The 13,811-nt window shown below is 40.9% G+C and overlaps 1 protein-coding gene across 1 annotated transcript in view; it reads left to right on the forward strand.

The window, feature by feature from the left end:
• LOC122808187 (scavenger receptor cysteine-rich type 1 protein M130-like) overlaps window positions 1-13,811 on the forward strand; it is a 146,173-nt gene that overhangs the window by 57,807 nt on the left and 74,555 nt on the right. The window lies entirely within an intron of this gene.

The raw sequence follows: 13,811 nt of genomic DNA on the forward strand, positions 1-13,811 counted from the left end.
TTCCACTCAGGAGAACCTTTTATAAGCCCCCTGAATCAAGCATCCCCTTTTTTCCCTCTGTCCACATAATATCCTTTCTGCATAACACTAAGGATATCATCATCTCAAAGATGCATATACGCATCATGAAGCAGAGCCCCTGCATGACTATCTACAAGCCATCTCTAGACCACTGGATGTGTGATTGTTAATTCCCTCATGGTCTGTTGCCCATGTCCCATATGGACAGAGGCAGTCTGTAATAAAATCAAACATATACATACATACCCCTCCTATCTTCCCTCACCCAGAGACAGTGAATTGGGTTAAGAGGGATAATAATGGCCAGGCTTGTATGGGCTCTTGTCTGTTAGCCTAGTAATCTCCTGTGACCTTTGGCCATTAGCCCAATAATCTCCTATGACCCCATGAACATTACACATGTCAATGTTGTTGTCACCCACATATGCTTTGTTAAGGTGTGGATGTACTGTTGTTCTACAACATTCTATTCCAATCTGGGATTTGAGTTACTGTGTTGATGTCCACTGCTTCCATTTGGTTGCATGTTCCTTCCTCAGCAGCTGCAGTAATATGTCTCCTGAGGACTGGGGCATGAATAGATGCCATGTACATCGTTGCCTTACTAAGACATATGTTCTGATAGTGAAGTATATCCACATTCTACACAGTTCTCATTCAACCATCACAGTAACAGCTGCAATATGGCACAGGCATGCATGTGTATATCAAACATCTGGAATGCTATCTGACATACAGCAATATTAAATCATAGTGATGACATGGGCACATACTCTGGGTTCCTCAACATATTGTAATGCTGTTATATACACAAGCATATAACATTTTGAGATTCAAATGCAACCTTGATGAATTCACTGCAGGTACTATTGTGTTGCTACTCACAAGGACTATACAGGTGTTCCCCAGCAACATTTTGCAACTGTCAGCATTTGTGTCATTAACCTTTCTGCCTGAACTACATCTACAACAATTGTAATGTGTCCATATAAGGTGTCAGGGCCCTCGCCCACACATTTCCACTGATAAACATATAGGCATATGATGTACAACTGATCTAATGAACTGAAACAGGTAGAGCTGTACATATGCTTTGTTGACTTCCACTCAGGAGAACCTTTTATAAGGCCCCTGAATCAAGCATCCCCTTTTTTCCCTCTGTGTCACATGTGTCACATGTGATTCATATGCAAGGTTTATTTGTAGGTGATGTATAGCTTGAAGTCCAGTTGTAGCATAAGAATAGCTATAGTGTGACTGTACTGTATCATGGACATACCACTACATCACATCAGTGTTACCACTTGATAGTTTGCATGAACACATATGGCTGTATGTTTGGATTTCATGCCAGTATAAGATTTTCACTGACAATGTAAGGGAGATAGTGATTGTGTGGCACATATGTTGAGGTTTGACATGTACTTACACAGTGCGTTCCATGTATTATTTGGTATGTGTACAATATTACAGTGACAGTTTCTCTGATTACTGACAACTGACTTTGCATTGATATAATTTCTCTGCAAAATGGCATAGTTAAAACATCACCATCAGCCTCAAATACTGTTGTACGATTCTTAATCATGGATCACTTCTTCATTTACAAATCAGTTGCATATGCTTCAGACAATATCCACTGCTATTACATGTGGCACATGCATGCAATACCATGATGTATGTAGTGAATCCACTCATAATAGTGTTGTGTTTGTATGTGCTGTTATCTTTATGGTCAACATCTATGTCACAAAAGGACACTTTAGGCAAATGTATCACATTTGGCTTAGTGAGTTCCTGCAAATCTGGTAGATAATCCAGAACTATTCTCTGGGATGCATACCCATTATGATTTGACAGTGCAGACTTCTGTTCAAGGTTTTCTACTAGATGCATGTATGATAAGTATTTGTGTTGCACCCTGTGAATCCACAACTCAGTGACAACACTGATGGCATGGGTTGATTCTTTCCAGGGGATTGTGGCTTATGTGTCATGCAGACCTCTCAACTGACCAGGATTGCCCCTTATTTCAACTCCAGGTTTAACACTGTGCCTATTAAACCCTCCAAATGTGGTCACTTTTGTGGAAGGTGTGGTGAATTCCCCTTATAAAATACTCACAATCATTGCAGTTGTACACGTCTGTTATTGCAGAGCATGTATAATAAGCTACATTCACATATTATGTCAGTGCTGTAGGTTAATGGTCATAATGTTTTAAAAGGATCAATGATTGTGCCTGTTTCTTTCTACATTTGTCCAAGAGTCTGTTTCTATGTGGCGTTGATTAGTTGACAGCTATGGTAACATGTCAGTCATATTAAAGCAAGTCATTTTGCAGATCTTTAGAGTATGCACGTACCCCCAACACCATATACTGTACTTGCTAAGTTTCATTTCCAGTGAGCATGTCAGTGATGTTTATATCACAACCATTCACCACCACTGACAGGTTAGCTTATGTGACAGTCACATATAAATACCATCATGTGTGATTTCATAATATACTTGCTCAGGAGGTGTAAACAGCAGTATGTACTGTACAATCTACATTGCTTTGGAACTGTACATACATTGGCGTATTCTGTTTAGAGGCCATTGCTATATTTGCCATGCCTTCTTTTTCATTATACATTCCTATTACTCATGTCTGTGCACAAATTCATCAGCACACTTTCCCTGCCCAGTGTGACTTTCATTGTAGTTGGCTTTGCAGTTTACCCTCCCCCTCCATGATCTCATTCTACAAATAATTGTTTTACTCTACATTTCACTCAGTACACTTTTCTTTACTGTGTTATTACTGCTGTTATTGCAGTATTTCAACCCTGGTAGTCATTGCGACTGTCTGCCTGATCTCGAGGAACAGGTTTGCTCATTGACAAACTTGAATGCTTCTAATATCTGCGGTCGTGCTGCTTAGCATGGTTTCCTGGGCAACAAACCTTGCTTGAATGTGTGTAAACGCAATGAGCAGCATGAATATACAATTAGTGCTGCTGCTCATCATGCTAAAATGTAAACTAGTTTATTGAATCGCTGGGAATGTCAATCTAACAAGATAAAAAAAATCACATTTCAATACCTGCTGATGGCTGATGACAGTTATAGTTTTCCTCATCAGTTCAACTTCAAGTATAAAGTGAAAAGTTAATGAGAAACCAATCTAAACAACTTTTAAAATAGCAAGAAATGAAAATGTTGTGTGATATTCTTCATTCATAAGTATTCCCCTCATGATGAAAACTGCTTTCTGCCATTAACCACACCTTTGAGTAAATCTTCATATATCTACATATAATGAAAATTTCACCCAATGCTAGGATATGTTATTTTTTCTAAGTTATTGCAAGCTGAATTTCTTCTTCTTTTTTTTTAAACAGAAACCCAACTTCTACATGAAAATGAGCTTAGGACTGATGTGCCTTAAGGAGTATTTTATGAGCTTAATTTACTCAAAACAATCACCTCCTAAACACCAAGAGTTGCAAGAGTAATTATTTCTTGGGTATCGTGTAAATATCTTGTGCTACTTTTGCTAGAAAAGAACCAGACATATTCTTGATACATTTTAACTGTTACTATCCTCAAATTCACTGTTCTCATTGAAAAAAAAAATATGCCTTCCTAAAGGTAATTTATGAGGGCCTAAAGAAAAGTTAGTTTCATTAATGCAAGGCAGGTATACCCATACATCCCAACCACTTAGCACAAGAAATCTTGACAAAGTCAAATATAATAGGGGGAGGCTCCAAACTGGGGATGCATTTTAAATATTGCTGTTATATAATTAGAAACATGTTAGAATTAAAGGTTTTGGGTTCGCATATATTTTCTGAAGCATATGAAGTCTGAAACTCGAATGTCTGAAATTATTTAGTGAATTCAGTCTTCACTGATTTGCCAGAAATCCACAAAATTTAATCAGACCAAACCAAAAATATAAGGCAAAAATCTGGACATTCTGTGAAAATCCGGACAGCAGAGAGATATGTGTGTACTACCAGAACAGTCACTGTCTGTACCCTATGTCCAGTGTGGGATACCAGTTTTAATGATTTCAGTGAGTTCTTAGGTTAGTAACTTGACTTTTAGGTTCATAGGTTCATAGGTTCATACTAGGCTATCTGCCCTAGGGCATTTATAAGCCTAGCCAGAGTGTGTTTGGCTTTCGCCACCCATTTTAAATGAATTTTGCTATGCCCTTTTTCGAGGTTAGTATACTGTGCCTCTGTCTAACAGTGACACAGAAGTGATACCCGGGGTAAACCTACTATCTCCCATCCACTCATCAAGATTCCTCTTGAAGACAGTCAATGAGGGACTCTGCCTAACCTGGACTGGGATTTTATTCCAGAGTCAAGGGAGCCTCTGGGTTATGAATCTGTCCCTCCAGCATGTCCTATTTATTTCAGTGCTGAGGTTCAAGTCTCTCGAGTGCGTAGCTCAATGGGATTTGGATTTTCTGAGGTGCAGCATGCCCATTAATTCTGGGTTGGACATGGAACAGTTCGCCTCTGAGCAGGTGGTATGCCACTGAGTAGAGCTGGAGTTTCTTTAACCGGGCAGCATATGGCATCTGTTTGAGCCCTTTGATCCTCTCGGTGAGGTACTTTTGGGGTCTTTCCAGTTGCTGCAGGTGTCTGGTAAGGTACATCCCAAAAGGGGCATTGTACTCAATTATGGGCCTGATGAGAGATGAGTAAAGAGGCACGAAGACCTCCCCTGATCTAGATGTGAATCCCTTCATGATTAGGTGAGCTATATAAAATGTTTTTCTAATCACTTTGGCCACGTGGTTGTCAAATGAGAGATTGCTATCAACTTGGGTCCCCAGGTCCCTAATTACTTCTTCCATACTTAATGGATTACCACCTATGTGGTAATTTGTGGGCACTTTGTTTTTGCCAAAGGGGATGACTATACACTTTTTGGCGTTTAGCTTGAAGCCATGGCTCTGGCACCAGTTGTCTATTTCTATGAGGCCCTTTTGTAGGATGCTTGTGTCGGCTGGAGAGTCAATTATGGCACCCAGTTTGCAGTCATCTGCGAACTTGGTCAGCCACAGTCCTGTTAGCCTGTACCTCCGAGAAATATATACCGAACAAGAGAGGTCCCAGGAGTGAGCCTTGTGGGATGCCACTTGTAACTGGTTTGGAGTCTGACATGGCTACAGCAATTCTAACCATGTGGGTTCTGTCCTCGAGCCAGTTTGCAACCCATCTAGTGACATAGGGGTTTATATTTAAGCTGGTGAGCTTATCTATAATGCCTGAGTGGGGTATTGTATCGAAGGCTTTTGCAAGGTCCAGGTAGGCTGTGTGGACCACCTTCCCCTCTTCAATGGCCTTGGTGACTGTTTCAAAGAAATCGACCAGGTTTAAGAGGCAGGATCTGCCCTTAACAAAGCCGAACTGGGTAGGATCCAGTGTCTGTAGGTCCCCAATATCTTTATTTATGAGGTCCATGATGATCCTTTCCATAGCTTTGCAGACCAAGCTAGTCAAGCTTATGGGGCGATAGTTTCCAGGATCCGCTGAGGCACCACCTTTGTGGAGAGGGACCACTGTTGCTGTATGCCACTCTTTGGGTACATATCCTGTAGTAAGGCTGAGATTGAACAGTAGTTTTATGTTTGGGTTTAGTTCTTCTTGGAGTTCATGTAGGATGCAGCCCGGGACACCATCTGGTCCCATTGATGCTGTGTTTTTTGCTTTAGAGAGGGCGGCTCTTACCTGAGCATCTGAAATGTCAGGGGGGCAGCACTCTGCTGGGATAGATATTTTCCCTTTTGGTGCGGAAGGGGGGGGGGAGTAGTTTGCACTGAACCTGTCAGCTAGGATGTTGGCAATGGCTGTGGGTTCGGTGTATTTTTTGTAATTTTGGACTAATTCTGAGAATATCTGGGAATTCCCACCCAGGTTCCTAACATAACTAAAGAAAGCCTTGTGATTATCCTTAGTATCCTATGCAATTTTTTCCTTTTTGTGATTTTGCTCTATCATGTAGTAGCTTCCTCTTTCTATTGTATAATTTGTTTATGGCTGGGTTCTACCAGACAGGACGCCTACTTTTGGAGGATTGGGTCTTGGTTTGATTTGGGATTGCATGATCCATGCATTCCTGAAGGTGTTCATAGAATGCATTTATAAAGGATTCTGCGGTCTGGGCTGTATTTTCCACAGGCCCAGGGACTTTAAAGGAGTCCATCTCGGTTTTGAGGAGTGTGAAATTTGCTTTAGAGAAGTTTTTCACTGTGGTTTTCTGGGCAGGGTCTGGGGTCGGGATGTGACTATCTAGTGAGATTAGTTTATGGTCTGATCTTACCAGTGAGGGATACAATTCTGGTCTGGAGAATAGAGTCCCCATGTTGGTGATGATCAGGTCCAGTATGTTTTCCCCTCTTGTGGGAGTGGCAACAAGTTGTTCCATAGCATTTGAGTTTATAAATTCTAGGAACCTTTGGGCTAGGGTGTTGGAGCTAGAGTAATGCTCCCAGTATGTTAGGGTAGTTGAAGTCTCCCAATATAATTGTGTTTGGAGAGACCTTCATATTTTCCAGTGTTCTCATGAAGGCCGAGTGGGGTTCCTGGGTTTGGAAGGGTGGTCTGTAGCAGGCTGTAAACTGGAAGGCAGTTTTACCCACTGTTAGTTGCACATGGATAGTCTCTGATGCTTCGTGCTGTGCCACCAACATGGAGGGGTGGGTATCTTTGACGAATATTGATACTCCCCCTCCTTTTGTGGTTTGGTCCAAAATTTGGGGCCAAAAAACATGGTATGAGGTATAACCTGGTAGTGCTGGGGTGCTCTCGGGAGCCTTGATCCAGGTTTCTGTTACTGCATAGATATCGATGTTCTCCATGCTAAGGAGAGTTTTGAGTGTGTGCATCTTGAGGTTTAGACTTCTGGCATTGAGTAGAATTACTCTTAGTTTCTTATCTCTTGTGATACCTATGGAGGTGGGTTTGTCTTTTCAGCCTTGCCTAAAAAAGGCACTATGGGGGTGGCAAGAGCCTTTGCCAATATCCAAAAGCCCAGAGGTGACAGGTGCAAGCTGTCCCTAGCGAAGCATCGTGGCTTGTCGAGCATGTCATCCCAGGCAGATAGGCATTGGATCCCCTTTGAATGACACCAATACTTAAGCCAATTGTTGAAATTGATCATCTTGTCTTCATATTGTGGCATCATTCTTGGTGAGGGTAAGATGCTACTCAAGGTCAGGGTCATACCGGCCTGGGCTCCATGCTCAGAGAGCTCCTCTATGTCTCTATTCATGTAGTCCAGGGAGGTACATCTCAGGTCATTCACACCAGCATGGACAATGACTGAGTCATATTTGTACTTGCCTTAGAGTGAACTGAGTGCTTGTGTTATGTGGCGGATCATAGCGCCCAACAGGCAGCTCACCGTGACCTTCTCCTTGTTCAGCCTGGTGAGCGGGACGTCATTGTGCCTGACGATAGAGTCACCTATTACAAGTGTATCAGGTGTGTTGTTTAGCCTTAAGGGCTGTGACTGCTATGTGTTACACGTGTTTTGTTTTGGGGTAGCGGTTGCTTGGGTGTCTGCTTTGGAGGTCTCTGCTGCTTAAGCAGATTTTTATTTAGAGCCTCCGAGTATGTTTTTGTGTGTTTATGTGTTTGGTTTGCTGTCATGGTAGGTCTATGTGAGACTGGAATTGTAGTGAGTGTGGTTTCCTTCTCCTCCTGACTGGTTACACCAGTACTGAGTTGAGAGAGCTTAGCCTCCAGTTTGGCTATATGGTTGCATGTCTCACATCTGTTGGAATTTGTTGGGAGGAGGAGAGGGTTGTCTGTGTACATGAGGCAGTTGTAACATTGCCTCAAGATTCCCAGATTCACCAGCTGGACCAGAGAGGAGACTGACAACTGACCTTTGGACATGCTAGAATAGTATTGGGAATTCCTTTATAATTGAAAAAAAGGGCCAATGGGGAACAAAGTACTCAAGGGGAGTTTGTGAGGGTGTAGTGCTTTTAATTTTTTAGTGCTGACTTATATAATTGCTTTAGTGAGCAAGTGCCAGGCTTTAGAGTGGGAATAGGGTGTTTATTATGAGAACTAGATCAGTTCTAAGGGAAAAAGTGAAGAGCAGAATTTGTGGAGCCCAGAATGGTTTAAATCCAATTAAGCTGTGCTGCCTTATGCTGTGCTATGCGCAAAATCGCGCAAAGCCACGCTAAAGCGGGTTTTATACAGGGGGACTTGAAAGAGCTAGAAATTGGCCCAAAACAGCCAATAGACTACCAGATTCTTATGCTGGGAACACTCCTCCAGTAATAGATAGGCTGCTCCAAGCACCCCACGACCACTGGTGCACAAAGAAGCCTCCCTTCATCAAAGAAAGGAAATGGGCAACACAGGAACTTTCCAAAAGTCCAGAATACAGCAAAACCTGTATTTGGACTACTCTAGGTCAGGAAAGATGGGAAACAAGGATAATTTTTTTTTTTGCAACAAACAGCAGGAAAATGCAATAAATATGTAACACAGGCTAGCACACTTGAGTGTGTAGCCTCAACAGGTAAAAGCAACAAACAGGACAAACTTTAAAAGTTTTATTTTATAAACATTCCTCTAATTAAGAGAAAACAAACAATGCTGATAACTTTTAAAATGTTCTAAACAATTTGTAGGACTACAAGAATGTCAGTGCATATATATATATATATATATATATATATATATATATATATATATATATATATTCATAACTAAAAATGTATATTCTCAGTGAATAAGGAGAACCACATTACTGTTTAAGCATTTCAATATAAAGAAGTGGTAATGCCCAGAAAAATGACACCTCTGATTCAAAGATCTTTGGGGTATAGATGGGCAGGTAAATGTCTCAAGTGCAAATTAACATGCAAGCCATATCTTTCTTGCATATGTTATCAGTTCCAAGCTTCCATGTACGTAGTTTTTGGCTTGCTAATAAAAGGAATGTTAGATACGGGTTTATAATTATTAAGAATGTCAGCACCAGGAGTTGACTTCTTCATGACTGAAGATATAATAGCGCCCTTAAAAGTTGTGGAAAAGCCCCACATCTCTAAGAAGCAATGATGAGCTGAGAAATAATTTGTTCCAACTGATTTGGGATTGCCAAATCCAATTGTGCTGGGCAAGAGTCCAAAATGCACGACTGAATGTTGTTTTTAAAACCATCATGGGGACTTTAGTGTAATCAGGTATCCAAAACTCAATCAACTACCAAATTGCATAGTTATGTTGAAAAGTTCTGCTCTCCCCCTAAACTTATCATGGCAGACCACAGGGCTACAATCTCAACTATGAATAAATAAGTTGCAGTTGTCAGATGAAAAAGCACTCAGGATAATCAGTCAATAAGATTGGACAGTCAGTCAGCTACTTTCAAGAACACAGTAAGTAAAATGACTGTAGAACAGCCAAATACAGACAGGGTCACTACCATTTTTGAGAAAACTCTACTCTAGTGAAACAATAACCCTCACCAAGCCTAAAATTAGCATGTAACAGCTGTACACTGCCATTTCCATACAAGATTTCGCAAAGCTTTCTTATTATTAAGAAGACGGACATTATCATAGCTTATAAGGATATAAATGAAAAGTATATGCCCTAGACAGAACATGTCAATTAATACACAACTGATTTTCATAAAACCACAAGATCCTAAAAAGACTATCCTGGGGAATTCAATAAACTCTGTGGGGGCTTTGAGCAGAGCCTGCACAGAAGATACCTGTTTGTGAGATGGTGAATGGCTCGTGTCAGCGCTCAATTCATATTAATGAGGTGTGATGTGCCTCAACTAGATTTCACAGGTCGCAACAGTGTTGCTGGCTGTGAAACCTTGTAAGTGATCATGGATACCAATTCCGTGTAACAGAGAACACCTACATTGTGTGGATTTGCATGGAATGCCACAATGATCACCAGGGCTTTACAAATAGTTGTTATTCTTTTAGTGTAGCACATCCGCACAGAGGCCAACTTATTGAGAGGACAAATAACCAGTAATAGGGACATATTTGACATAGATGTCACACAGGAATGTTTTAGGATGTAACACTCTGAACCACTTAGACTGAGAAATGTGGGCAAACCATAAAAATGTGGGTACAATGGGATAGAAATAGGAACAGATGTTTAATATTGCGCTTCCAAACTTAGGAAGTTGATAGAATATATAGGTTATACATCAGCATGAACTTTCTGAAGAGCATAAAGTTTGAAAATCAAATGTCAGTAATCAGTTTCTGACTACACTCTGCAATGAATGACATGCCAATGATTTGTGAGGAAATATGTTATGAGGAAAATATCACAAATATGAGACAAAAACTGCATATTCTGCACAGATCAGGGCAGTTGAGAAGAATGCACTATCAGCTGTGTTACTGAGTCGCATCAGTCCAGAGATTATCCCAGTGATATTGCAGAAAGCCACATATTTAATAAGGAAAACATCTCAACAGCCTGTGATATCTGCAGAGCTGAGAGGTATGAATGTGAAGTATATGGTCTGAACACAGTACAGGACAGTGTAATGTGTTTGGGAGGTTGGCATAGCAGTTAAGGTGTTTACCCTACAGATGCAAGGTACAAGATTTGAGTATCACATGGGGTAATTGTCTGGGCTTAAAATTGCACAAAAGGGCAATTAGCTTACTACTCACCTATGAACCTACAGTGCAGAGTATTGTGATATCCCATTCCTGGCTTACTGTACTGAAGCTGTGTTAACAATCTGTATCAGGAAATGGGACTGACATGTAAAATGATCACTTAGGGGAAGTGTGTGTGTATTGGACAGGGACACACAGATAAATTGTAGGAATGAACAAATGGAAAGAGTAAAGGTGAAACTTCTGCATGTCAGTGGAAGATGGTTGTAGCAGCAACATCAAGCACTCAGTGTTAACTCAGTACGGACTGCACATTGAAAATGTGTTGTCTGTGATTGTCACACAAGGTGACATAACAATGGGGAAGATGTATGTGTGAGATAAGCATCCTTACATGAATAATGCAGAGAACATATATTAAGGAACTAACATGCAATTGGGGTAGGGTGAATATTAATAAGTTGTGCAAGCTATTATACCTGAATATGAATGGACTCTCAGCAGAGTTCCCAAGCAAGGTGGCCAAATGTAAAGGATCATGACAAACATTACAAAAAAACAACCATTATCATGGACAATATCAGAATAATACCACCACTAATCCCATGCCTCTGACATAACATGTGATGTAGAGTGATAACAAAAATAGACAGCACACATACATGCACACAAGATAAGCCAGCACACATACATACACACAAGATAAGCCAGCACACATACATACACACAAGATAAGCCAGCACACATATATACACACAAGATAAGCCAGCACACATACATGCACACAAGATAAGCCAGCACACATACATACACACAAGATAAGCCAGCACACATACATACACACAAGATAAGCCAGCACACATACATGCACACAAGATAAGCCAGCACACATACATGCACACAAGATAAGCCAGCACACATACATACACACAAGATAAGCCAGCACACATACATGCACACAAGATAAGTCAGCACACATACATACACACAAGATAAGCCAGCACACATACATGCACACAAGATAAGCCAGCACACATACATACACACAAAATAAGCCAGCACACATACATGCACACACACACACACACACACACACACACACACACACACACACACACACACTGGACAACTATTATTATACATCTGCACTCTATAAGGGTAACCATGCACACTGTCTTGGTATAGTAATATCTGCAGGAGGTTTTAGGATGGACACTGCTATACCTGAATGTGACAGTATGGGCAATACAGGCTAGTTGCCTTGTGTGCATGGCATACATCTGTAGCACAATCCAGACTGTCATAAATGATATACAATCAATTAATGTTGTCAAACACCTAGGTATACAGTGTGTGCATAAGCTGAACAGGTAGCACACATGCATCTGGTGTAACAACTCGCTAAGGCCAAGAACACTGAATCAGTGGGCCTAGACAATATCCCAGGATGCCTTCTAAATAGCATGAAGCATGCCCTATCAGGCTGTATGGAATTGCTATTTAACTGTAGCCTCCAAGTGTGCTTCATACTTCTTGAATGAACAATAGCATCACTCATTTCTCTACACAAAGGTGGGCCACATACAAACCCTAGAAACTACAGAACCATAAGTCTCACTAGTGTTATATGTAAAGCAATGTAAAGAATTATCATAGAAATGATCATTAGTGATATAATAGACCTCCAGACACTGGATTCAACCCAGTTTGGTTTCATCAAGGGCAGGTCATGCGAACTCAACCTGGTGAACTTCTTTGAGTAGTTCACAAAAGTGATGGATGAGGGCAAAATGGTTTACACTGCCTACATTGACATGCACAAGGCATTTGACAGAATGCCCCACTTGGGCATTGTTTACAAACTCAAGAGGTTAGGTACAATCCCATATGTCACCCAGTGGATAGCCAACTGGTTCATAGACAGGACCCAGGAAGTAAGAATTTGGAAGTCAAGCTCTACAAAGAGACCAGTGTCAAGTAGAGTCTTTCTGGAATCAGTCTTTGGGCCACTTTGTTTTGGCATTTACTTCTTTGAAGTCAAGGCCAATGTCAATGGTCTCTTGCTGAATCAATTTGCAGATGATTGCAAATTAGAAGTTGCCATTGAATTCGTACTGACACAAATGTTCTCCAGGAAGGGCTGACACAGACAAGTAACTGGTGTCAGAGATATGGACTAAAACTAAAAGTGAAGAAGTGCATAATAGTATCCTTCTGTAAGTCATCCACCCCTGTTACTATCATATTGACAACACACCCCTTAAAGTTAAAGCAGTACGCAAAGACTTAGGAACATACCTAAGCAGTAACCTAGCCTTTGACTATCACATGTCTACACTACTGAGGAAATTATTCTATATTGTGCAACTTATAAACAAAGATATGGCATCTAAGTAGAAGAAAGCCATTGTTCCACTGTATTTGGCATTCATCAGACCTATCATTGAGTAAAATGCCCCCTTTGGTATATACCTAAGTAGGCATATCCAACAGATGGAATGTTCACAGATGTCCCTCACTAAAAGAATACAGGGCATATGTAAAGTGTCCTATGAAGACAACCTCAAGGCCATATCCATGTATTCTGTCTCCTATAGGCTTTTGAGGGGATATCTATGCCTGGCATACAAGGCATTGTCAGACTCAACTCTGATGGACCTCCTACAGATACACAAAACAGCACCAGAACTACTCATTCTAAAGACTTAAACCTTGCCTGTGATACAAATAGTACTTGCTGGAAAGACAGGTATGTATCTCAGAGACTACCCCATCTCTAGAATAGGCTCCCCACCCATGTGAAGCAAAGTTCCTCCTTAACCCAATTCAAGTGCAACTTGGACAATTGGATGGTGAACAGGAGATTCATCCCTGGTTTGGCACCTAGGTCTCAATGGACACAGACAACCTGCAAATGGTTCATCTCCCAGGGACCTTCTTGTAATTGTTTCATCTCCCAAGTCCCTATTTACACTTATCAAGGGTATCAGAATTTTTCAGAGATTTGGGATGCATGGCTAGGCTTAAAAGGCCCCTGTGATCATTAGCCAAGTAAACACCTATGAACCTATCGGTGTTCCTCACCATCAGACAGTCATGTATATTCCCCAGAAAGAATACATAGGTATGGCCAATAAGCTGTGTGACA

Source organism: Protopterus annectens, chromosome 8.part0, assembly GCF_019279795.1.
Source record: "Protopterus annectens isolate FY-2018-M chromosome 8.part0, PAN1.0, whole genome shotgun sequence".
In the NCBI taxonomy this organism is placed as follows: Eukaryota; Metazoa; Chordata; order Ceratodontiformes; family Protopteridae; genus Protopterus; species Protopterus annectens.